Source organism: Equus caballus, chromosome 18, assembly GCF_041296265.1.
Source record: "Equus caballus isolate H_3958 breed thoroughbred chromosome 18, TB-T2T, whole genome shotgun sequence".
Classification (NCBI taxonomy): domain Eukaryota; kingdom Metazoa; phylum Chordata; class Mammalia; order Perissodactyla; family Equidae; genus Equus; species Equus caballus.
The window spans coordinates 13,990,876-14,011,628 of NC_091701.1; the positions used below are offsets into that span (position 1 = coordinate 13,990,876).

Sequence of the window (20,753 nt, forward strand, 5' to 3'; positions counted from 1 at the left end):
CTTTTACCTGAGAGTTTTGTCTGAAGGCAAAGCTGAGAACAGTATTTGACACACACTCCTCAAAGCCAAACTAGTTTTGTGAACTTGAGCCCTTCCATTACCTCTTGCCTTGGTAAGAAAGGCTACGTTGGTTTCCTGTTGCTGCTGTACCAAATTATCACAAACTTGATAGCTTATGACAACACACATTTATTATGTTATGGTGCTGGAGGTCAGAAGTCCACAATGGGTCTCACTGGGCCAAAGTCAAGGTGTCAGGAGGGCTGCGTTCCTTCTTTTGGCTCTAAGAGGGAGTCCCTTTCCTTCCCTCTTCCAGCCTCTACATTCTGCCCACATTCCTTGGTTCAGGCTTCCTTCCGTCTCCAAAGCCAGCAACCGCATCACTCCAACCTCTGCTTTTGTCATCACGTCACATAGGACTCTGGCTTTGCTCCCTCCTACTTTCACTTATAAGGACTCTGTGATTATATAGGTCCACTCAGATAATCAAAGATAATCTCTCCATGGCAAGATCCATAACTTAATCACATTTGCCATGTCTCTTTTGCCACGTAACGTAACATATTCATAGGTTCTGGGAATTAAGATGTGGTAAGATGTGACCAACTTTGAGGGGCCATTATTCTGCCTACCACAAAAGGGAGGGGACTTTTTTTTCAGATTTGTTTCCTATATTTCTTTTCTTTTCTCCTTTTTCTTGCACCTTTTTTTGGTTAATAAATGTAAATAAATAAAACACAGACCCAGAAACCCAAAACTTTTAGTTTAATGAACTATTGTAAGGCAAACGCCCTTTTAACCACCATCCAGGTCAAGAAATAGAACTTCACTGGCCACCCCAGAAGTCCTCCATATGTCCTATTCCAAATGCAGGCTCCTTTCTCTATAAACAGCCTAACTTTAGAGTGATCAGGTCTTTCATTTTTTATGGTTTTATCAGTTAAGTGTGCATCTCCAGACACTATAGTTTGGCCTTGCCCATTGGAAACAATCTGATAGGTCTTTTAAATCTCTTTTAATTCACAGGTTTCCTCTTCATCCCTTTTTTTCCCCTAAAATTTATCTATCGGGCTGTTTGACCTTTAGAGCTTCCCACAGTCTGATTTTGCTGATTGCACATTCAAGCCACAGTTCAACATGTTCCTCTGTCCCCTGATTTCCTGCAAATTGGCGGCTGGACCCAGAAACTTAATTGGATTCAGCTTTGATCCCTTTGGCAAGACTCTAGATGATGGTGTGTTCTTTCACCAAGAGCCACATAATGTCTGTTTTTTGCTCTTTTTTGGTGTCAGCACTGTAATTGCTCGATGCCCAGACTAATTAATTCACTGGGAGTTGCAGCATGGGGAAGTCCTAATGACATCATTTTTTGAGAAAAATATAGTTTAGGGGAAGGAGGGCTTTGTGGATCATGAGCATTTGTGGATATGGGCTCCCCACCCACTCCATCCCTTCCTACAATTCATGGGAGGAGGGCTTTAAGAAAACTCTCCAGAATACAAGATGCCCTAAGCCCTGTCCTTGCCACTACTAGAGTAAGGACACGGAAGTGTCCCCAGGAGAACCTGAGGTGTCCCTTAGGATTTTCGGGTGGAGATGCACTGACAGCAGGGTAAGGAGAGAGCGGTACAGTGGGGCAATGTCATGGTTCCAGGGGTCCTTTTGGACCTTATGAAGGGTAGCCAGGCTAAAGCCATCCTGGAGTCCCTCTGCCTCAAAGGGATGCCAGCAAAATCAAGCCTTGTGGGGAGTCTGGTTGGAATAGAAACTGAGAGGCTGCCCAAGAGCTCAGGTGGTAGGAATCGCCTGTGTTATGGGATTGTGATGTATGGGGGTACCTGTGAGGTGGCCATCAGGGCACCCACAGAGGACAGCCACATGTGGATATGTGCCACACAGACCTTTGTTCCTTATACTTTTTGTCCTTCCTTGCTGTGCTTACCTAGAGAACTAGAAGCAGAGCAGTGGTGGGGAAGAAGAGTTTGGAAGAAGGTGGGAGACAGGGGGAAGACCAGAGTGTACTCACCTAAGCGCACGTCCACTGCTGTCTATAAATTTGTGGGTCTGCCCTGATCTGTTGGGGAGGGCAGGAGCTTGAATAGGAAGGAGAGATTAAAGTCTTGATGCTAGCGAATTGGACTGGATGGTTTATGCCTGAAAATGACACTGTTCATTAATACTGGAAAAAGACAGAAAAGCTATAGGATCTGATCTGCCCAAGTTGTTGCCAGGGGCGAGGAAGAGAGCCCTGATGGAGGATGGTTGTGGGCATCAGTGAGAGGAAAAGAAAGTTTTTTCTTGATTGTGCCCTACCAATTATTAGACTGATTTCTCTTGGGTTACCCAGAGTTACATTCCAATGCTTGAAATCAAAGCACTGTGCAAAATACAAGAGAACTATGCCTCTAAGGGGTACTTGTGTTGCAACGCAGGGCAACTTTTAAGTTCAAGGTTAGTCTGTTTAGCATCCTTCACGAGGTGGGAGTGGGAAGATCTTGTTAGAGAAGAACGTGATGTTCCCTCCCAAAATGAAACACAGTGGGTTCTGTGTACAAATGGGAAAGATTTTTCTTTTTAATTTAATTTTTGAATAGATAATACATTTCCATGGTTTAAAATATTTTAAAAGGGATAAAGAGAAAGTAACCTCTTACTCCTGTCCCTAGAACGCCCAGTTCTCATCCCAATCTCTCACAGTGTCCACTATTAGTTTTTTATGCTTGTACAAACAAATACCAACATATGTTCTTATTTTTCTTCCTCTTTTTACTCAAAAGTAGCATACTATATACTTATTCTTCTGCAACTTGCCTTTTTTCTCCGTCTGCTTAAAAATATATCTTGAATGTGCTTCCTTATCAATTATAGCTCATTCTCTTTTTTTTAGCAGCTGGTTTAATAAGTTGTCTATTGGTACACATCTAGGTTATTTCCAGTATTTTTCTATTTAGATAAGTCTGCAAAGAAACTGTGTGTGTTCGTGTTTGCATATTGAAATTCCTCTGTCAAAGGTGGAAGAGCTTTTTTTCTTTGCCACTGCAGCTTCCTTGGTTGGAATGGGAAATTCTGGATGGCTCTCCTTTTTGGTGGCTTTCACCAAGCTCTGATTATTTTACCCTAGACAGGACTGGACTGTACCAGAGGCCAAATCTTTGTAACTTTTAAATTTGAGGAAAGAGAAGGCAAGCAGGAAGACTTGGTCTGGAGTTGGATTTCTCTCTTGGGACACGATGAGCATGTCCCCAGGGAGAAGGGACCAATATTGCTTCCTCTCCTATTTTAGAGCACTTTTCTCATCCAAGGAATGGGGATAAGAACACTCACCCACAGAGTAGCTGTGAGGCTGAAATGAGATTGGAACTGAACTCCCAGCTCGTAGGCACTCTGTAAATGTTAGACACCCGGCTGTTCTGTTAGGAAGGATATTTGATGGCCTCTCACTCAATTCAGTTCACTATTACAAAGTGAAATATGACAGGTGCCAGAGGAGCAGTAGCTGAAGAAAACCATGTGTGTATGGCCATTGTTCATAGAGGCCCAATGACTCCACTTCTTAGTTCTCTCAGTGGGTGTCATGTAAACATGCTTGATGCTGAGACAGCTCACCCCACCCCCTACAGCTGAGCACAACCTGGTCAGACACTGGCAGTTACATTGGCTTCTACAAAAGCAGCTACTGTGAAACAGCAGAGCATGTTCAGGGCAATGTTAAGCAGCCACTGTGGAGAGGGGATGATGCTTGTAGAGAGAGACAGAGGTAGTTGCTAAGAAGTGAGGCTAGAGAGCCAGGCAGGGACTGGATCATGACAAGTGTTGATCGCTAAGTTCAAGCTTTTAGACCATTCCAAAAGCTATGGTTTCCATTGAGGATTTTAAGTAAGAGTGTGACCTGAAATGTGGCTGCATTTGCACGTAGAAAGAACACCGTGGCAACAGTGTGGAAATAGATGGAAGAGGAAGACACTGAGCAGGGAGTAAGGCAAGGGCCCCCCCCCCAAGGCAGGACCATGGAAATGGAGGCTGTGACCCACTGGAGAGTGCAGAGCATGGGACCTGGTGAGGGGTAGGGAAAGGGCAGAGGGCAGAGTCTGGGACGACTTCAGAGTTTCTGGCTCTGTTGGCCATGGGGCTGGTGGTGCCAGTTTTTGAGCTGTATGTGCCAGAAAAGAAGCTGGTGCTGCATGAGGACTGAAGAGTTCTGTTTGGCAGTGAGCTTGAGTTGCTGGAGGGACATCTAAATGGAGACATCTGGCAGGCAGTTGGGCATGTGGGTGTTCCTTGGGAGAGAGGTCAGGCCTGGCAATAGCATAGATCAGCCTCCTCTACATTCTTTTGCCATTGCTATTTATTTTGGGGGGAATGTTCTTTCCTTTCTTTCATATTTGCATCCTCTCCCACCCCCTCAAAGCTGCCTTTTCCCTACACTGGAGACCATGCCACCAGTGCTCAAACACCCCTAGGGTGCAATTCCTCAACTAGTGGGCCCTTGATCACTATTTCCACCTGTTCCCTGAAACAGAGCCTGGCCCACATGTCTGAGAGTAGTGAGCATTTCTAGCCTCTGATGAATGCTGTGTCCACCAGCTACAATCACATGTAATGCAAAGATAGATTAAATGTTTCCTCTTTTGACTACAGGAATAATTATCAATTGTGCAGTGGTTTGTTTTATCAGCATATCAGCAGGTCTCCTGATTGGAACTCTTAAACTATGCCCTTTCACAAGATCAATGGCGGATTGCTGCCTCCCTCTCTCTCACTCTCACACGCCCGCTGTTTCTTCTCATGGAATTAATTAACTGTTGTTCCTTCTTTTCCATATGGATGCCTACAAACCCACGGGCGATCTCCTCCTAAGAAACCCAGTTTTAGAGAAGAAAATGAAAGCTCTTCCATGTATCTTCTTGAACGTTGTAGAACGAGCATTGCAGCATAAATCACCCAAAATTCATCAGCTCTGACATATCATCAAAGAAGAGGAAAGACTTCTAATGAGGTGAGTGAATCTTTGTAAATTCAATAGTCCCTTTGAAAAAACCCTCACGTTTTCTGCTGCCATAGAAACCGTCTTTTTCAAGTGGATTGTAAATAAAAACAGGGCTTTCTGGTTTTATGTTTATATTATATGTGTATTCTCTTTTAAATACGGAAAAGTATGCCTTATTTCTCTCTGAGGTGTCTGGTCTGTTGATCTTATTCTCACTGTGTCTGACTATTGTCATTGGGAAAACTTTAGTTCATCTTGCTGGATTAAGAGATAAGAAACATAGAGAACCAAAAGGTGCCAATATTTAGTTTTAAGCAGTCAGAGGTTTCGTGTTCCTGAGAGCAGATGAAGCATGGAAAAGAATTAAAAAAAAATCTCTCCCTCAGCATGGCTTAAACAGTGTTATAGATCTGTGTGGAATTGCTCACAGAACTCCTGCGACAAGAAGGCCATGGCTATTTTGTGACATTTCTTCTGTTTATTACAATTCACTTTGTGAGGAGAATCAAGTATTTCATCTAGGCAGACGAGGGTTGCCTTCGTGGATGGCTGCCCTTTCTGTATATTCTCCGGTTTTGACTGAGCGCTGTTGAATAGAACATCTGAGAGTCTGAATCAAGGACGGGAGCAGCGTGGCTGGGAGCTGCTCCTGCCGTCAGCTACACCTGCCTAACACCAACAACGGCAGCAAGGCATTTTGGGAGACCTAGAGGTTGAAAGCTTTCTTTACTAACCTTGAGTTAAAGCATAACTGATTTTGCACATTTAAAATGCACTTCAGGAAAAAGTCTCCTTCAAATAGCTGTCTATTTACCTTTAATTTAGCTATACTTTTCTTCTTTGCATTCCCATAGACTCCATCTTGTCACTCTAAGAATATTGAAAGGGTCCGTTTATGTTTCTGTCTCACCCACCAAACTGGCTACTTTTAAAGGGCAAGGGCAGGGTGTTATTTATGCTTATATCCCAGTGCCCAGTTCAGCCCTGCACGTATAGGTCCTCAGTAAATATCTTCTAAACATTGCTGTATCTTGTAACTTGGGATGAGCTTCTCAAGGGCGGGTACCACGTCTCATTTATCTTTCGAATAATTATGAAGATAATTGTTTATATTTATTGGGTACTTGCATGCATTATCACTTCTCATCTTCTCGTCAATTCTATAAGAAACATTCTATTATTGTCCCCATTTGTCAGAGAATGAAATTGAGTCAGAAAGGTAATTTGCTTGAGTTTGTGCTGCTGGTAAATCACAGATCTGGGATCTGAACACAGATCCTCTGTTTCCAGAGCATATGGCCAGTGCCATAATATTATACTGCCTCCCAGGCCTCAGCATAGTCCCTTGTTTAGAGAAGATATTAATAGATATTTGTTGAATAAATAAATCTCATAGAAACTCTGATAGCTCGAAGTCATTAAATGTGTTTGTCTTGCTTTTTAGAAGTGGGCAACACCTAGTTTCTCAGGGTCAGGCTGGTTGATATGCAGGAGACTATTGTGGAAATCATGAAAGCTGTTCACAGATATTTGGATCTTACTCTTTCAAGTACATAGTAGAATTCAATTCCCTGTTACTTTCTGTTAATCATGGACAAAATGATTTGTCTTAGCCCATGAAATGCGAGCGGAAGTTATGTGTGTCATTTATAGGCAGAAGCTTTGAGGGCCAGTGTATTCTTCACCATGTACTCTTTTCCCTGCAGTGGTGAATGTGGATATAACTGCCAAGATGGTGCTTTTCTCAGCCTGGGTGTCCAAGTGACCTTAATAACAGAGCCCCTCGATGATCCGTGTTGGTCATGTGTAGCGTAAGGGAGAAATAAACCTTTTCTGTTGTTAGCCACTGACACTGGGGCTTGCTTGTAAGTGTAGCATAACCTTATTCATCCTGACCAGTACAAATATCGAATGAATGCTCTTCTCTCATTTCAGTCATCTGGATGTTGCTGGCAGAGGTGAGACATCAAGAGGTTCAAGAGGTCTTCATACGATCCCTGGTAATTCAGCAAATATTAAATTATTTCTCCTATCATCCCCTTTTACACTTCAAGGGCAAAGAGTCTTGCCTTAACTTGGAATCTCTTGGTGGTACCTACTAGATATAATTCCACTTGAGTGTATTTTTAGTATGATTGCTTTTCTGGATTTGGCTATGTCTTAGGTTGAGTTCCCCAGAAACAGACTCAGAGATGAGAATTCACATGCAAGGGTTTTATTCAAGAATGGCTACGATGGGAGACCAGGGAGAGAATGAGGAAGCAGGACAGGGAAGGGGAGGAAGCCAAAGCATCACTTGGCCTTGGGTCAAATCTTCAGCAAGATCCCCGGGACTCTGGGTGGTAAGTTATACCTCGGTATTTTCTCATCTGGAGCAAAGGAGTTAGGCTTCCCTCTCCCTGGCTTAATAGTTATTGGTTAATTGTTGCCTTGTTGGGGAGTGGAATGTAAACTCCTCAGAACTGACTCCCTGGCAGGCTGTGGGCAGCCCCAAAGAAGACATACAGGTGCTAGCTGTTGAAAGTACACTGCAGAAGTGGGGAAGAGAGGATGTGCACAGAAAGAGCTAATTTTGGTGTGCACAAAAGAGTTAGTTTGAGCCTACTTTTAACTGTCTTTGCTTAGACATCCGTCAAGAAGAAATTAAAGATTCTCCTTCTCGTTTCTTTGTTACAATGAAAGACAGGGAGACATAGAGGTCCAAAATGACCTTCTTGTCATCAAGGAGGCAGTTGTGATGAAAGATGAAGTTGGCACTTATGACTTCTGAGTCCGGTGTCAAAGAATTGTCCACCAGCTTTTGGACACTCTTGGCATGAGAGCTGGATATAGCAAACTATAAGGGGGCTCTACTTTAATAAAATCTGACATGCAGAAATCTAAATGGACCACAAAAACGAATTAGAGTATGTCTATTCATATTATGAAAGCATTTACTGAAGCTGAAAGGGCAGACGCCAGCATTCCTGGAAACAGATTCTAAGATATCAAAAATAAGAATCTTGCTGTGTAGATTTTTTTTTTTTTAAAAAAGAGTTTTACTAAAGAAGTTGGAGGCTTTGTTTCTTTTTAGGTTTTTAACAATAACTTATGTATGGGAATAGGATTATTATCCCAGAGGGGATGTGTTGGAAATGTCCTTTCAAGGTCTCTCAGGTGTTGTGATCACACTGTAACAAAATTGGGATTCTATGTGAGTGTGATCAGAAGTGTTTACGCATGACACCAGGCAATGCATGAGCATATGGAAGGAACACAGACACTGACAAATGTGTAGATTGCATCGTTATGTTTGCATGACTTCTGTTTTATACATCTGTCACAAAGAAAGAAGGAAGCCTGTGATTATCTTTATCTCAGACTGGCAAATGAATGTGTAAAAGTTGGAGAAAAGACAGACATTGTATTTACCAGAAACTCATCAACTACCAGAAGCTGTAAGTAAATGTGTGAGAATCAATTTCTTAGTGCTTGAAAATGTTATCAACCTTTCAGATACAACTGCAAATAACATGAGGTTTAAAAACAAATACCAAATATGTTCCTATTAGGAAATGTTTTAAACTTTGCTCTTTATCAATAAATCTAAATCTCTTCATTCCACAAAATGCTCTGACATTTTGTTTTCCAAATATTATTTTTTCCTTCTGACACCCAACTCTTTTGCTCCCTTACCCGTAACTTCTATGACAATCATAGAAACAAATCAACAAAAATCACCCTAAACGTTTAGTGTTCAATGTGCTGTGCTGGCTTCAACTCAAAAGTTAGCTGAACTTTTTAGTAGAATCATTTTCAACATGTTACTGTCTAGCTATCATACTTATGTCTTTTTTCTCTTTTTTTAAGACAGGAATGTAGCAGAAATAAAATACACCTTTTATTACGACTTTTTGAATCAGTAAGGAAACAGGACTGTGCAGTTGGCTTTTTTCCTTACAGTCCTTGAGTTCCCTGTCTCTTTGTGGAGCCTGCTGGGTGAACTCTAGGGTGCCTGCTGCAGTGGAATTGTGCCTCTTTCTCTCGAAGCAGAAGGTGCAAGTATAGTATTAAAAGCTTAAAAGCTTTAAATTAAAATTAAAAATTAAAAGCGTTAAAGCTGATGGGTACAGGTATATGTGGGTGTCACAGTTTAAAAGTATGTCTGCAAATTCTTTAATTTTCCTCCTTTCAAGAGGTAGAGTCTAATCATCATCTTGCCTTCTTTCCCCAGAGTGTGGGCTAGACTTGGTGACTTGCTTATAAAGACTAGAATAAGGCAGGAGTGATCGTGATAGAACACGACTCCAGAGATTAGGTCATAAACGGGGTTGTGGCTTTCTCCCTGCTCTCTCTGTCTCTCTCTCTCTCTTGGACTGCTCACTCTGGGGGATGCCAGCTGATGCGTGTCGTGAGTACACTCAAGGAGCCCTATGGAGAGAGGTCAATTGCCAACAGCCATGTGAACAATCCACTTTGGAAATAGATTCTCCAGCCTCGTCATGCCCTCAGATAACTGCAGCCCTGGATGACACCTTGATGGCAACCTCATGACAGACTCTGAGCCGGAACCACCCCTCTAAGCTGCTCCCAAATTCCTGACCCATAGAAACTGTGAGGTAATAAATGTTTGCTGCCTTTAGCTGCTAAGTTTTAGGGTAATTTGTTATGCAGCAATAGATATCTAGTACAGTGGGTATTCGGGGAATCAGAAGAATTGTACCTCCTTGTTTCTATTGACCTGCTCAGGCATCAGACATGGAGAATTCTTCCCAGGGAATGTCAGCATAGCACACTTGCCCAGAGAATGAAGGAGAGTGGATTTTTCGTAGATGGAATCAAAATCTGTGCTGGATATTCTCTATTTGTCCTCCTGGATTCACTTTCCACCATTTGCACCTTGCTCTATGTCCTGGAAGCCTGACATAGAGGGACTATGTCAGGTAGGGACTGCCTTGATTGGGCTCCCTTGTTCTCTGTTCTGTTGGATTTGGCCAGCAGGCAAAACCAGAAGGAGATAAGAGAGTGGGAAGAGAGAGAAGCCAGGGAATTTATTCTTCTGGCTCCCTCCCTCCTGGTCAATGGGCTAGCAGCGACTGTATTTCTTCACTGAAGGCCAGAACCCTCATTAGCAGCCTTCTACTGCCTGACTTAACTGTTCCCTCTAATTGCCTTTTGAGGTCTGGGAGGGGCAGGGGCTCCCCGCTGCTAGCCTTGGAGTGCTTCACTGCATCCTTGTGGTTTGCCATAACTCTGGTCACACCTCTGAAAATAGTTTTCAATCGCCCCTTTTGAGTATGTCATCTGTTTCTTGCTAGCACTCTGACTGACACATCCAGCGTGGCTTTCTTTGCTGCTCTCTGCTGCATGAATAGCACCGAGTGGAGACAATTGCTTTGGCCTTGAGGGTTCCAAATTACTACCACCACCACCACCACCACCATTACTACTACTACTCCTCCTTTTGCTACTTCTTCTCTCACCTTTTCCTCTTTCTCCTTCTTTTAGCATTAGACCCCTCTTTCTGGATGAAATTTTATGCTGAACTCCAAAATTTAAAATGTGTGTAAAATTATAAAGAGAGATCTGCTTGGGTTGAAGAGGATGAGGAGGGCAGGTGTCCCATCCTGAGGACCTTTGCTCCCTGTTCTCCTCTAAGGGGATCCCTTGAGGTCCTGCCTGACTATGAAAGCTCATGACTTTAACAACCACCTACTAGCACCTTGTCTCCCTCTGAATCTGATTTTATCCTCATCTTGACCCTGAACCTTCCCTTTTCCCTATTCCCTTTCCTCCTATCTTTGGATTCTCTTATCTAGAAACCCACAGTTATCTTTGCCTTTACAGGCACCAAACACTTTCCTAATTCTCTACCCTTTGAATTTTGCCTGCTTTGACAATTCCTAACCACATACAAATCCCCAGTGTCTGCATTCTCTTTCCAGTATCTATTTACAGGTGTGCATTGTTGTAGGGAACTGAGATGTGACTGTCTGAGTCTAATAAGCATGCATGCCTTCCTTTTTCAACTGGGGCCTCAATTCTGCATTAGCCTCCTTTTAGTTCCATTCTGTCGATTTTCTGTTATGTCCTCTGTTGTACCTACTCTGCCCTCACCTCATCTTTTCTCTCAGTTTATAATCTTACCTTCTGCTTTGCTGAGGAGAGAAGTCCTTCAAGGTGAGCTCTCTCAAATAATTAACTTCCTTACCCTTGTTTGTTAGGAAACATCCCCTGAAACGGTAGTGGCTCAAACAGGATAAAGTCCATTTTCTCTTGTGTATAGTTAGGAAGGGGAAGATTCAGGGCTCTGCATTGGCTCCATGATCCTCAGGAACTCAAATGCCTTCCATCTTGGTGCTCACCTGTACCTTGGGTGTCGCCTCTATCCTCATGATCTGCAATGGCTGCTTAAGATCTAACTATCGTATTCACATTCCAGGAAGGGAGATGTGGGAAGGAGAGAAGACAAACATGTCCCTCTGTTTAAGGACACACCCCAGAAGTCACATGCAACACATCACCTTACAATTCACTCATGAGGTAGTCCCATGGCGTTGCTAAGTCTGGAGAATAAATCTTCTCTGGTTGGTCATTTGTCCAACTAAAATGTCAGAGGTTCTTTGTCTAAGGAAGCAAGGAAGAGCAACTGGTGGTCTGCTGTGCCACTTCATGATGTCTCTGTACAGTCACTCATTGTCTGCCTTTATTCTTCTGCCTAAGGAACCTGAGTCCCTCCTCCTTCTTAAGGCAACACTTCCAAATGTGCCTGTGAACCCACCCACTTCATAGTCATTTGAGATAGCATGCTTGTGTTCAGAACTCTAAGTGTGTTCATTTCTCTTTGTATTTCTGACACTGGGCATTCTTCCTGCATCTACCATTTGTCACGTTTGATTTCTTTGAAGCTGAAGTTATTCCACAGAGGTTTATTCATTGTGTTTAATAAATAACAGAGAATTACTCTTCTGCCTGCCTGCTACCCCTTTGGATTTTTTGTACTTGCTTAACTGCTACCCCTTTGGATTTTTTGTACTTGCTTAACTTTAAAAAAGTATGAATATGTATATATGATATCATGAGAGAGATATATATATATATATCTTATGCTCTCTTTTTAAATGCTCTATTAATGTAGCTATTTAAAAGTCAATATATTGATTAAGAATACATTGTTAGTCTCAGAAAATAATAAAACTGTTCTGTTTCATTTTGGCTGGGCTGTTCAGATCCAAGAGGTTATCTGTAATCTTGTACCAAAGGAGATGCTTTGGAGGTAAATTTCCATTTCAAGACAAAATGTTATCTGGACCCGTGATCTGTGCCCCAGTCTTATTTTATAAAGGTGACAGAGTGATGACACAGAGAGGCCAATGCCATTGAAAGAGAATTTTTATTATTTATATTTCCCAAGAAAAGGGGGCATGTCATGCTTTTCAGGGCCACATGGGGAAACACCAGGTTGGTCAGGAACAGAAGCAGGAGTGAGGGGAAAGCCTGGACTACAGCCTTCTTTGGGGTTTCCATGGGAACAGAAAGGCAGGGCAGGGTAAATAGCTTAGGACTGGCTAGTTTGAGTAGTTCTGGTGTGCTTTGGGGCAGAGAGGCTGTCCCTCACTGTCTGGTATGGGCCCTGGAGTGATTAGGCAGAAGAACACTGCCTCCTAGAGTGCACAAACCAAATAGAGGAGGTGGTTTGAAGTATGTGCTCTGGATTGGTTAGTTTTATATAAAAGGCCCTTTATTATCTCTAGGAATTGGTTAGCCTTGTAGGGAGATAGTCTTTTTCAGGCCAGCAAAGTTTTTAAGATGTCAAATCATCATAAGATGCAGAAAATAAGAGAGTTGATTAATACAACCCCCTATCATTTCCCCAGTTCTCTTCCTAGTTCTCTCACCACCACATCTCTTTGTTCTCTGGCTGTCAGTTTATGTTCTCTCCTAACATTTAGACTTAAGCTCTCCACTCCTCTTTCTCTATGTATTTTCAATCTGGTGCTGACCACATGCACTTTCAGGGCCTTAATCGATGCCCCTGTCTATCAACGATAGGGATATGGACTTGGCTTAGTAGTGTTTCTCTCTGGGCCTCTGCTTCCTTGTCTATGAAATGGGGGGAGATGAGGGTGGAGGCTTCGTTTTTCCTCTAATCTATAACTTTCATCTCAGAGGCTGTAACCAGCCCCTGCAAAGGGACCTCTTTCTGAGATGATGTGTGGAGAATTTTCTCCATCACCAAAATGTTTACCTTGGAGAACAAAGGAAGGAAGATGGAATATTTCGGGGTCAGACAGGGAAGGAAGGGATAGGAGCAGATTTCAAAACTCTTCACCATCCAGTTGAGTATACAGCACCTGGATTCCTGTTGTATATTACTCCTGTGATTATTAACTTTAGGTCCCCACAATATTAATGTCTGCTATTTCCCAACACATGCCATTTGTTGCAACCCAATGCATATTTGCTGATCGTCTTGCTTATTTCTACCGATATGTTTTTCCTCATGCTGTCCCCTCTGTCTTGCATGCCTTCTCTCCTTCTTCTTTCCTTTTATGTTTAGTCTTCAAGGCCTAGCATTTATACTCCTGATTTTCTTCTCTGATTTTTCTGACCTGCATTGAGCTCTGCTTGGGGGCTTAGAGTCAGTACCATACAATGATCCCTTATCTAATCCTAATTGTTGCATATGTATTAGCTTTTTAAATTGGACCCTAAGCTTTGGTGGTCAGGGGCTGCTTTTTCTTTTGAGGAAATTAGTCCTGAGCTAACTCCTGTCAATCCTTCTCTTTTTGCTGAGGAAGACTGGCCCTGAGCTAACATCCGTACCCATCTTCCTCTACTTTATATGTGGGATGCCTGCCACAGCATGGTGTGCCAAGCGGTGCCATGTCTGCACCCTGGATCCGAAACAGTGAACCTCAGGCCACCGAAGCGGAACGTGCACACTTAACCACTGCACTACCGGGCCGAGGGGCCACTTCTTGAATGCCCTGTCAATTAGAAGTCTATGATCAAAGTTTACACAATACGTTTTCTCCATAGGTCTTTCAATGGTGTTCTACTCTTCTTCCTGTACCAGCTGCGGAAGGGGTTTTCTGAATGCTTTGCTGCTTCAAAGTTTTATGCTTTTATCCATACGATCTGCTATATTTGTACACTTGCTCCAGCCCTACTACTGTTTTATTGGCCCTACTATTACTACTTTAAAATGTAGTCAATTCCATAAGCCTTGGTTTACTTATCTGACTGTCCCTAGGCTTAAGCCCCATGAGGGACATGACTTGCAATGGTTAGCACACAGTAGGTGCTCAAGACCTGCTCTTAGTATAATTGAACAAGAGACTGAGCTGGCTTTTCACATCATATACTCCCCTCCATCCAGAATACACCACCTCTATCTTATCTTGAAGGCTGATGTTTTATCAGAGTGTGCCATGAATGATGGCTTCCATCTGACCCTTGTAGAGACAATCTGAATATTTTCCCTGTGGGCGCTTTAGTGAACCAAATTAGCCCCGTGCTTGTCAGATTCTTCCCTGTCTTTTTGCTGCAGATGAAAGTAGAAGAAGTGAAAACTGGAACTCTCTTAACCTTTTCAAGTCTTCAAATAATGATTTTCTAGACAGATAAGACTAAATTGGTATTGGATCTCCACTTGGGAGCAGGAAAGGGAGCTGTTTACGGGCTGCATGCGTGTTGCTCATGGCTTCATTGTCTTCTCTGCTCTTTGGTGGAGGAAATTAAAACTCTGATGGTCAGATTAGGTGAGTCTAAGCCTCTGCCCCTTGTCTGCTGCTGCTGATGTGAGAATTAGGCTTATCTCCCGGTTCAGATGAGGTGGTCGATAATTTGAACACTTGAAGAAATAACTCAGGTAATAAGATCCTTAAACTAAAGGGCTTGTGAATTGTTTAAAAAAAACCACACGCACAATCAAGAGCAAACAAACAATCCTTGCCCTAGGCTTCCCATCACAAAGCAGAGGGTTATCTACCTTGAGTAAAGTAGAGGACATTTCCAAATCATCTGCTTCCTAGGATGCCCTCCTGCCTGAACTACCTCTATTAGTCATTCCCTTGAGTTCAGGTATCAGTCTAAAAGGATGTGTGTGTTAACCAGGAGTCATCCGCTGTTGCCTTGTATTAACATGACTTTCATCCAGGTGTTTAGCTAGGCTTGGGGGAGCTGGACCATGGACCAGGTAAACCTTCAAGGGCAAAGGAGGCTGGCAGTGCTCCAAGTTCAGGAGCTATTGCTGAAGGCCCGTTTTCATTGCATCACACAGGGAAAGCAACTGGAGGGCACCGGTTGACTTCCCAAAAGGGAGAAATCATGGTTGAGAGGATATGTCTTCCAACACACATATAGCCCACTTTTCAGTGTTGCCAAGACTTGTAATAGCCTCTTCAACGCATCCTTATCAAGGGCTATTAGTTAATCTGTGTTTATTGAATGTCTTAATTCTTGATGGAATGAGAATTAGAAGGCTAGATAGAAAATTTAAGTCATCAGACTTCACTCAGTTTAGTGGTGGGCATGATTATAAAATATACTTTTTTTGTACTTGCTCCTCTGTGTTACTAATCCTCTTATGGGATGGCTTTGAATCTCAAATCATATAATTCTGCACTATCTGGGATAAAGTGTTAGGGGAAATAAGCCCTGGATATTCATTCCCCTAAGGTTTCTCAGAAATAAAGCTTTATTTATTTATTTTTGTTCATGCTCTGTAGCTAAAGGATATGGAGTATTGTTGCATCTGATTCTCACAACAGTGTGACTTTTCTTCAAAAACCAGTGGTGCAGAATTGGTTTTACACAGTTGCACAAGTAAAGAATCTGAGAGTCACAGTGGACCACTAGTTGAAGCCTAAATAAGACTACACAAAAAAATACTAATGAGATGCTGGAATTTTTCTCTCCATTTCTTAATCTCTTGCTCTCTCTTTCTCTGTCTCGGTCCCTCTCTCTTTCTGTTTATAGAAGGAAGAGGCTGTCTATCACACGGTCACTTTCTCCTGTGACCCTTTCATCTTACTAAAACATATCTCCTTGTTGGGCAAAGTTAGGTTCAGAATAGCACTGATTATCATTCTTCAGTTTACTTAGTGAAAGATGAAATAGTTATTTATGTAGAGTTTATGTGAATGTTTGCAGTCCCAAGCTAAATATTGTAAAATGTGTGACCCTTTTATTAAAGAGGCTTATCAGTTCTAGCCTGAAAAGTGTCCACAGCATAGATGATCAAAGTCCCCTTCTCTGTCTTGTGCAGACTCTCGCATGGTTCATTCTAAGCCATACTTTCTAAGAGGCCATTCACAAGGCTTAGGATGAAATCACACTGAGAAAACATGTCTTATAAGTAGCAGCTGAAGGAGCCAGGGGATCTTCAGCCTGGGAAGGAAGGAAACAGACTGAAAAGGTATTTGCTGTCTTGAGATATTTGAAGTGTTCGTCGCCCTGTTGCAAAGGAGCGGACTTTGTCCAGAACTTGGCCTGACATCTAGGAGTTATGAGCAGGAAGATCTGAACTTGTTATAAGGAGCAACTGTTCATCAGTTACCAGGGGAGGGAGTGAGCTCTCTGTCACTTAAAGTACTCAAGCGGAGGCTGGATGCTCACTTGGGAGAGTATAGTAGGCGAGATTGGGCAGGGTTATCCTACACGCCTGCATCTCAGGTGAGGTTTCCCCCAGCATTATCCAGCAAAAGAGCAAGAATTCTTTTATGTTTGAATACTTACACAGGAAACACAACAAATGTCTATTTGGGGAAGACTCATAACCCTGCAAATACTTTAAATGCTTTGGTTGATTCTACTTTGAATGCATTGCAGTTTTAAATAATAGAGTCAGTGAAAAATGAGGCAAAAGAATTTTTAAAAAGTTTAGTAATGGGTTCTGGGTATTTGACCTTGAAATTCCAAATACTGAGGTGGTTATAAATAAATAATTTAAAAATCATTAATACAATAGTACAGTAAGAGGTTACTCTATGGTGGTAGTTCCTATCTGGGTGGCGGGTGGGCGGGGGGGGGGTAGATTTTGCCTCCTGGGGATATTTGGAAATTTCTGGAGATGTTTCTGATTGTCATGACTGATGGGATGGTGTATGCTCCTGGTACATAGTGGATAGAGCTAAGGATGCTGCTAAACATCCTGGAGCACACAGGACAGCCTCTGCAACAAAGAATTATCCAGGCCAAATGTCAATAGTGCCACAGCTGAGAAGCCTTGCTTTATGGAAATCATGAATACAACTACTAGACTGATAAAATTGTCCCAGTGACAACGTCATGTGAATTCACAAAATGTTCTATCTTAAACAACTATTATGTGAGTGAAGATGATATGTTTTGAAGAACTGTGTTTTTTGTTACGTGGCTCAAAAAATGCCTTTGGTGACACCAGACATTCTATTGTCAGCAATGTGTGTGAAGAGTTCTAAGAAAGCTGTTTTATAAAATGTGTGAGTCAAAAAAAGCAATATTTCTAAATAAATATGTTGTTTTGTATAATGTGTGATTTAAAATATTTGTTTGTAACTAATTTAATACAATAAATTTTATAGTCATTGGGCAATTTAATCTGCTTTAATAGTTGATATATTGAAGCAGGCCAGAAATAAATTTTGATCTCCTCATTGGGAAAAATGGCTGCGTGCCTCGTATTCAGGCTAGCCTTGTATTTGGATGTCTACAGAAAATCTAATTCCAGGGTCCTAAGCTCTTTGTGTGTTTGTGTGTGTGTGTGTGTGTGTGTGCGTGTGTGTGTGGCTGTGTATGTGTTTGGTCATGGCATACATTTTTTGGTTATGATCTGCAATTCCTTCAATCTTAAGAATCTGGAAATATCTTCCAAAGGTAATCAAGTCTTTCCTACTTTCATTTGCTTCAAAAAATTACACACTGGAGGCCAGCCTAGGAGCGTAGTGGTTAAGTTCATGTGCTCCACTTCAGCAGCCCGGAGTTCGCAGGTTTGGATCCCGGGCAGGGACCCATACATTGCTCATCAGGCCATGCTGTGGCAGGTGTCCCACATATAAAATAGAGGAAGATGGGCACAGATGTTAGCTCAGCACTAATCTTCCTCACCAAAAGCCCCCCAAAAAACACACTGTAAAATTCAGCACACTCGATGAGTTTTGACAAATGTGTACAATCGTGTAACCTCTGCCACCACCAAGATGCAAAACAGTTTTCTGATCCTCCAAATTCTCTCCAGCTGCCCCTTGGTTATCCACCCCTTTCCTCTATGTTCTTGCTTTTTAAACTTAATCTTACACACTTTACAAGTCTAATGCTCATTTTCAAAATAAACTCTTATGCGGAGACCCAGCATCTAAATGAGACCCACATGGATCTCTTCTGGGCAGAGTGGGGCATGTAGTCCTGAGTTCACCTGCTCTGTCTCCCTCTGGCACCAGCCAGGGCCCTGGGGATTTTTCTGGGAAACTGGTGCCCTGCAGAACGGTCAACACCACTGATCAACTTCTTCCACTGATCGAATGCTAGGTGGGCCCTTACAGTGTGCCGGGATAGCGGCTGGGGGAAGAAGGATGGACCAGATAGACACAATCCCTGCCTTCAGCAAACTTAGACTTCGATAGACAGACATTAGTCAAACATACTTACAAATAAAATGTAAAATTAAAACTTTGATAAGTGTTGGAAAGGAAAACTACGTGGTACTCTGGGAGAAAGAGCCAGTTAAGCTAAGGCAAGAAGGATGGAGTTGCCCCTGTCCACCATTCATGTTCCAGGCAGAGGAAGCTATGAGAGCCCTGAGGTGGAAGGTGTAACCATGGGACAGCTGGTGCGGCCAGACAGGAAGGGAGGTCCTGGAGAAGTCGGCAGGGGCTAGACTAAGCAGGGCTTGCCTGCCATTAAAAAAGAAAGAAAGAAAGCAATTGAAAAAATTGAACTTCAACTCAAGATTTGGAGCCATTGAAGAGTATTACTGTACATAGGAGAGTGACAGGATCAGATCTTTTGCTCAGTCACACTGGCTGCTGTTTGAAGAATGGATTGGCGTGTGGGACGGGCAAGTACAGATGTGGAGGGAGTGGGGAAAAGACTGTTTCAGCAGCATGGGCAGGAGATGAGTGGGGTTGGGCCAGGAAGGTGAAGGAGAAAATAAAGACAAGCTAATGCATGGAAGGTTCGCGTTGGAGGTAAGTGAATGCTGGCCTCTTGGTGGGATGAGGAGAGAGTGACAGGGAGGTGGACCAGGTTTCTGGCTCAGGGGCTGCAGTTCCTGAGGTGGAGCCCTCTGGAGGTGGATCAGGTTTAGGAGGAGAATGAAGAATTCATTTCTGAACATGTCAGATTGTGGGGCATGGGAGACATTCAGAAGGCGATGCCAAAGAGGCAGACACATATCAAGGTGGAGTGCTGGAGTTTACCTTCCAACTATCGTTTGCTTATTCTTTAGAAAGGTCCACCACTCCCTGGTCCCTGAGCTAGGTGTTTGGGTGAAAATATAGCTGTGGTGTGGTCTCTGCCCTGGAAACACTGGAGAAGGAAGTAGCATGCATTTGGGTAAATACGTTCACATAGCCATGGTGGCTCAACAAAAGATGCAATTTCTTTTCCCCAAGGGAGTCAGGAAAGTTGAGTTTTCATCTTTGCTAGATGGAGAGTTCTCTTAGATGGAAAGTGGGAAGAACATACTCTAGGGAGAGAAAGCAGATCATGCAAAGATTGCAAGGTATGAAAAATGATGGTCCACGTGGAGACTTTCAAGTAGTCTGATATAGGCAGGCTGTAGAGTCTGTGTATTATGGGGAGTGCCTGGAAAAAGGGACTTTGGGGTACGAATGTTGAACTTGCACACCTTGAAAGGGAGAAGCAGAAAGGGCTGTAAGGAAGGAAGAGATATTATCGGATCTGTAGCTTACAGACTAGAGTGTGGATTGGAGAGGGAGCGAGTAGGGCCAAGGAGACGGGCTGGGAGGACATCACACTTGTCGAGATGGGAGAGGAGGAGGGGCTCACGGCTGTGGCATTAGGGATGGAGAGAAAGGGAGGATTTGGGGATTTAGGAGGCAGACTCCATTGGTATGGCTGACAGAAGAGATGAAAGGGACAAGAGATTATATTGTTTCCATTTTGAACAAACAGGTGGTGGTGATGCTGTAGCTACACTTGCAGGCTTTGGATGAGAAGCAGTTTTGTGGTGAAAGTAATAAATGCTGCTTTGCACATGCTGTGTGTGAGTTCCTGAGGGGCCTCTGGGGATCTCCAGTGGTCCATCAGGATGATGCGAACCCACCGTGTTGACTAATTCTCTGGCACATTGTAACCCACCCAGCCCACACTACTCTGCATTCCAGTGTTTTGTTTAGGAGTCTCTTTAGATTATGGATATTTTCAAGGACGGGAGCTTGGCCATATTTTCCATTTATCTCTGCTTGTTATGCTGTAGATCCACACCTTTCAAAAAATTTTTTACTTCAGCCATAGTAAGAAATAAATTTTACATCATGCACAGACATATATCTAAAACATACCTTAAATTTTTTTTAAAAAAATGCTTACCCATAGCACCTGCAGTGCACTTTCCTATCTCCTCTCCCCTCCCCTCATCTCTTCTCTTCTCCTCTCTTATTTTCATCTTCTATTCTAATTTCACTTTAAAAAGTTACCCCTTCCTATATTCCCTTTGGGACTAGTGGGCTGCACACTGCAGTGTGTGCAGTGTGGAGAGCACAACAAATAGTAAAGATCCTGGAAAATGTAGTCAGATAGATTTGGGTTTGAATTTTACTCTGTCACTGAATAGCCATAT

At 42.7% G+C, this 20,753-nt stretch overlaps 1 long non-coding RNA gene across 3 annotated transcripts in view; it reads left to right on the forward strand.

The window, feature by feature from the left end:
• LOC138918629 (uncharacterized) overlaps positions 1–20,753 on the forward strand; it is a 97,062-nt gene that overhangs the window by 55,132 nt on the left and 21,177 nt on the right. The window contains exons 2-3 of one of the 3 annotated variants that reach the window (XR_011428181.1): positions 4,859–4,996; positions 6,923–9,585. This is a non-coding gene — a long non-coding RNA (uncharacterized lncRNA). Of the gene's footprint in view, positions 1–4,801; positions 4,997–6,922; positions 9,586–20,753 lie in introns of those variants that run through there. The other 2 variants (XR_011428180.1, XR_011428179.1) reach the window with 2 other exon arrangements.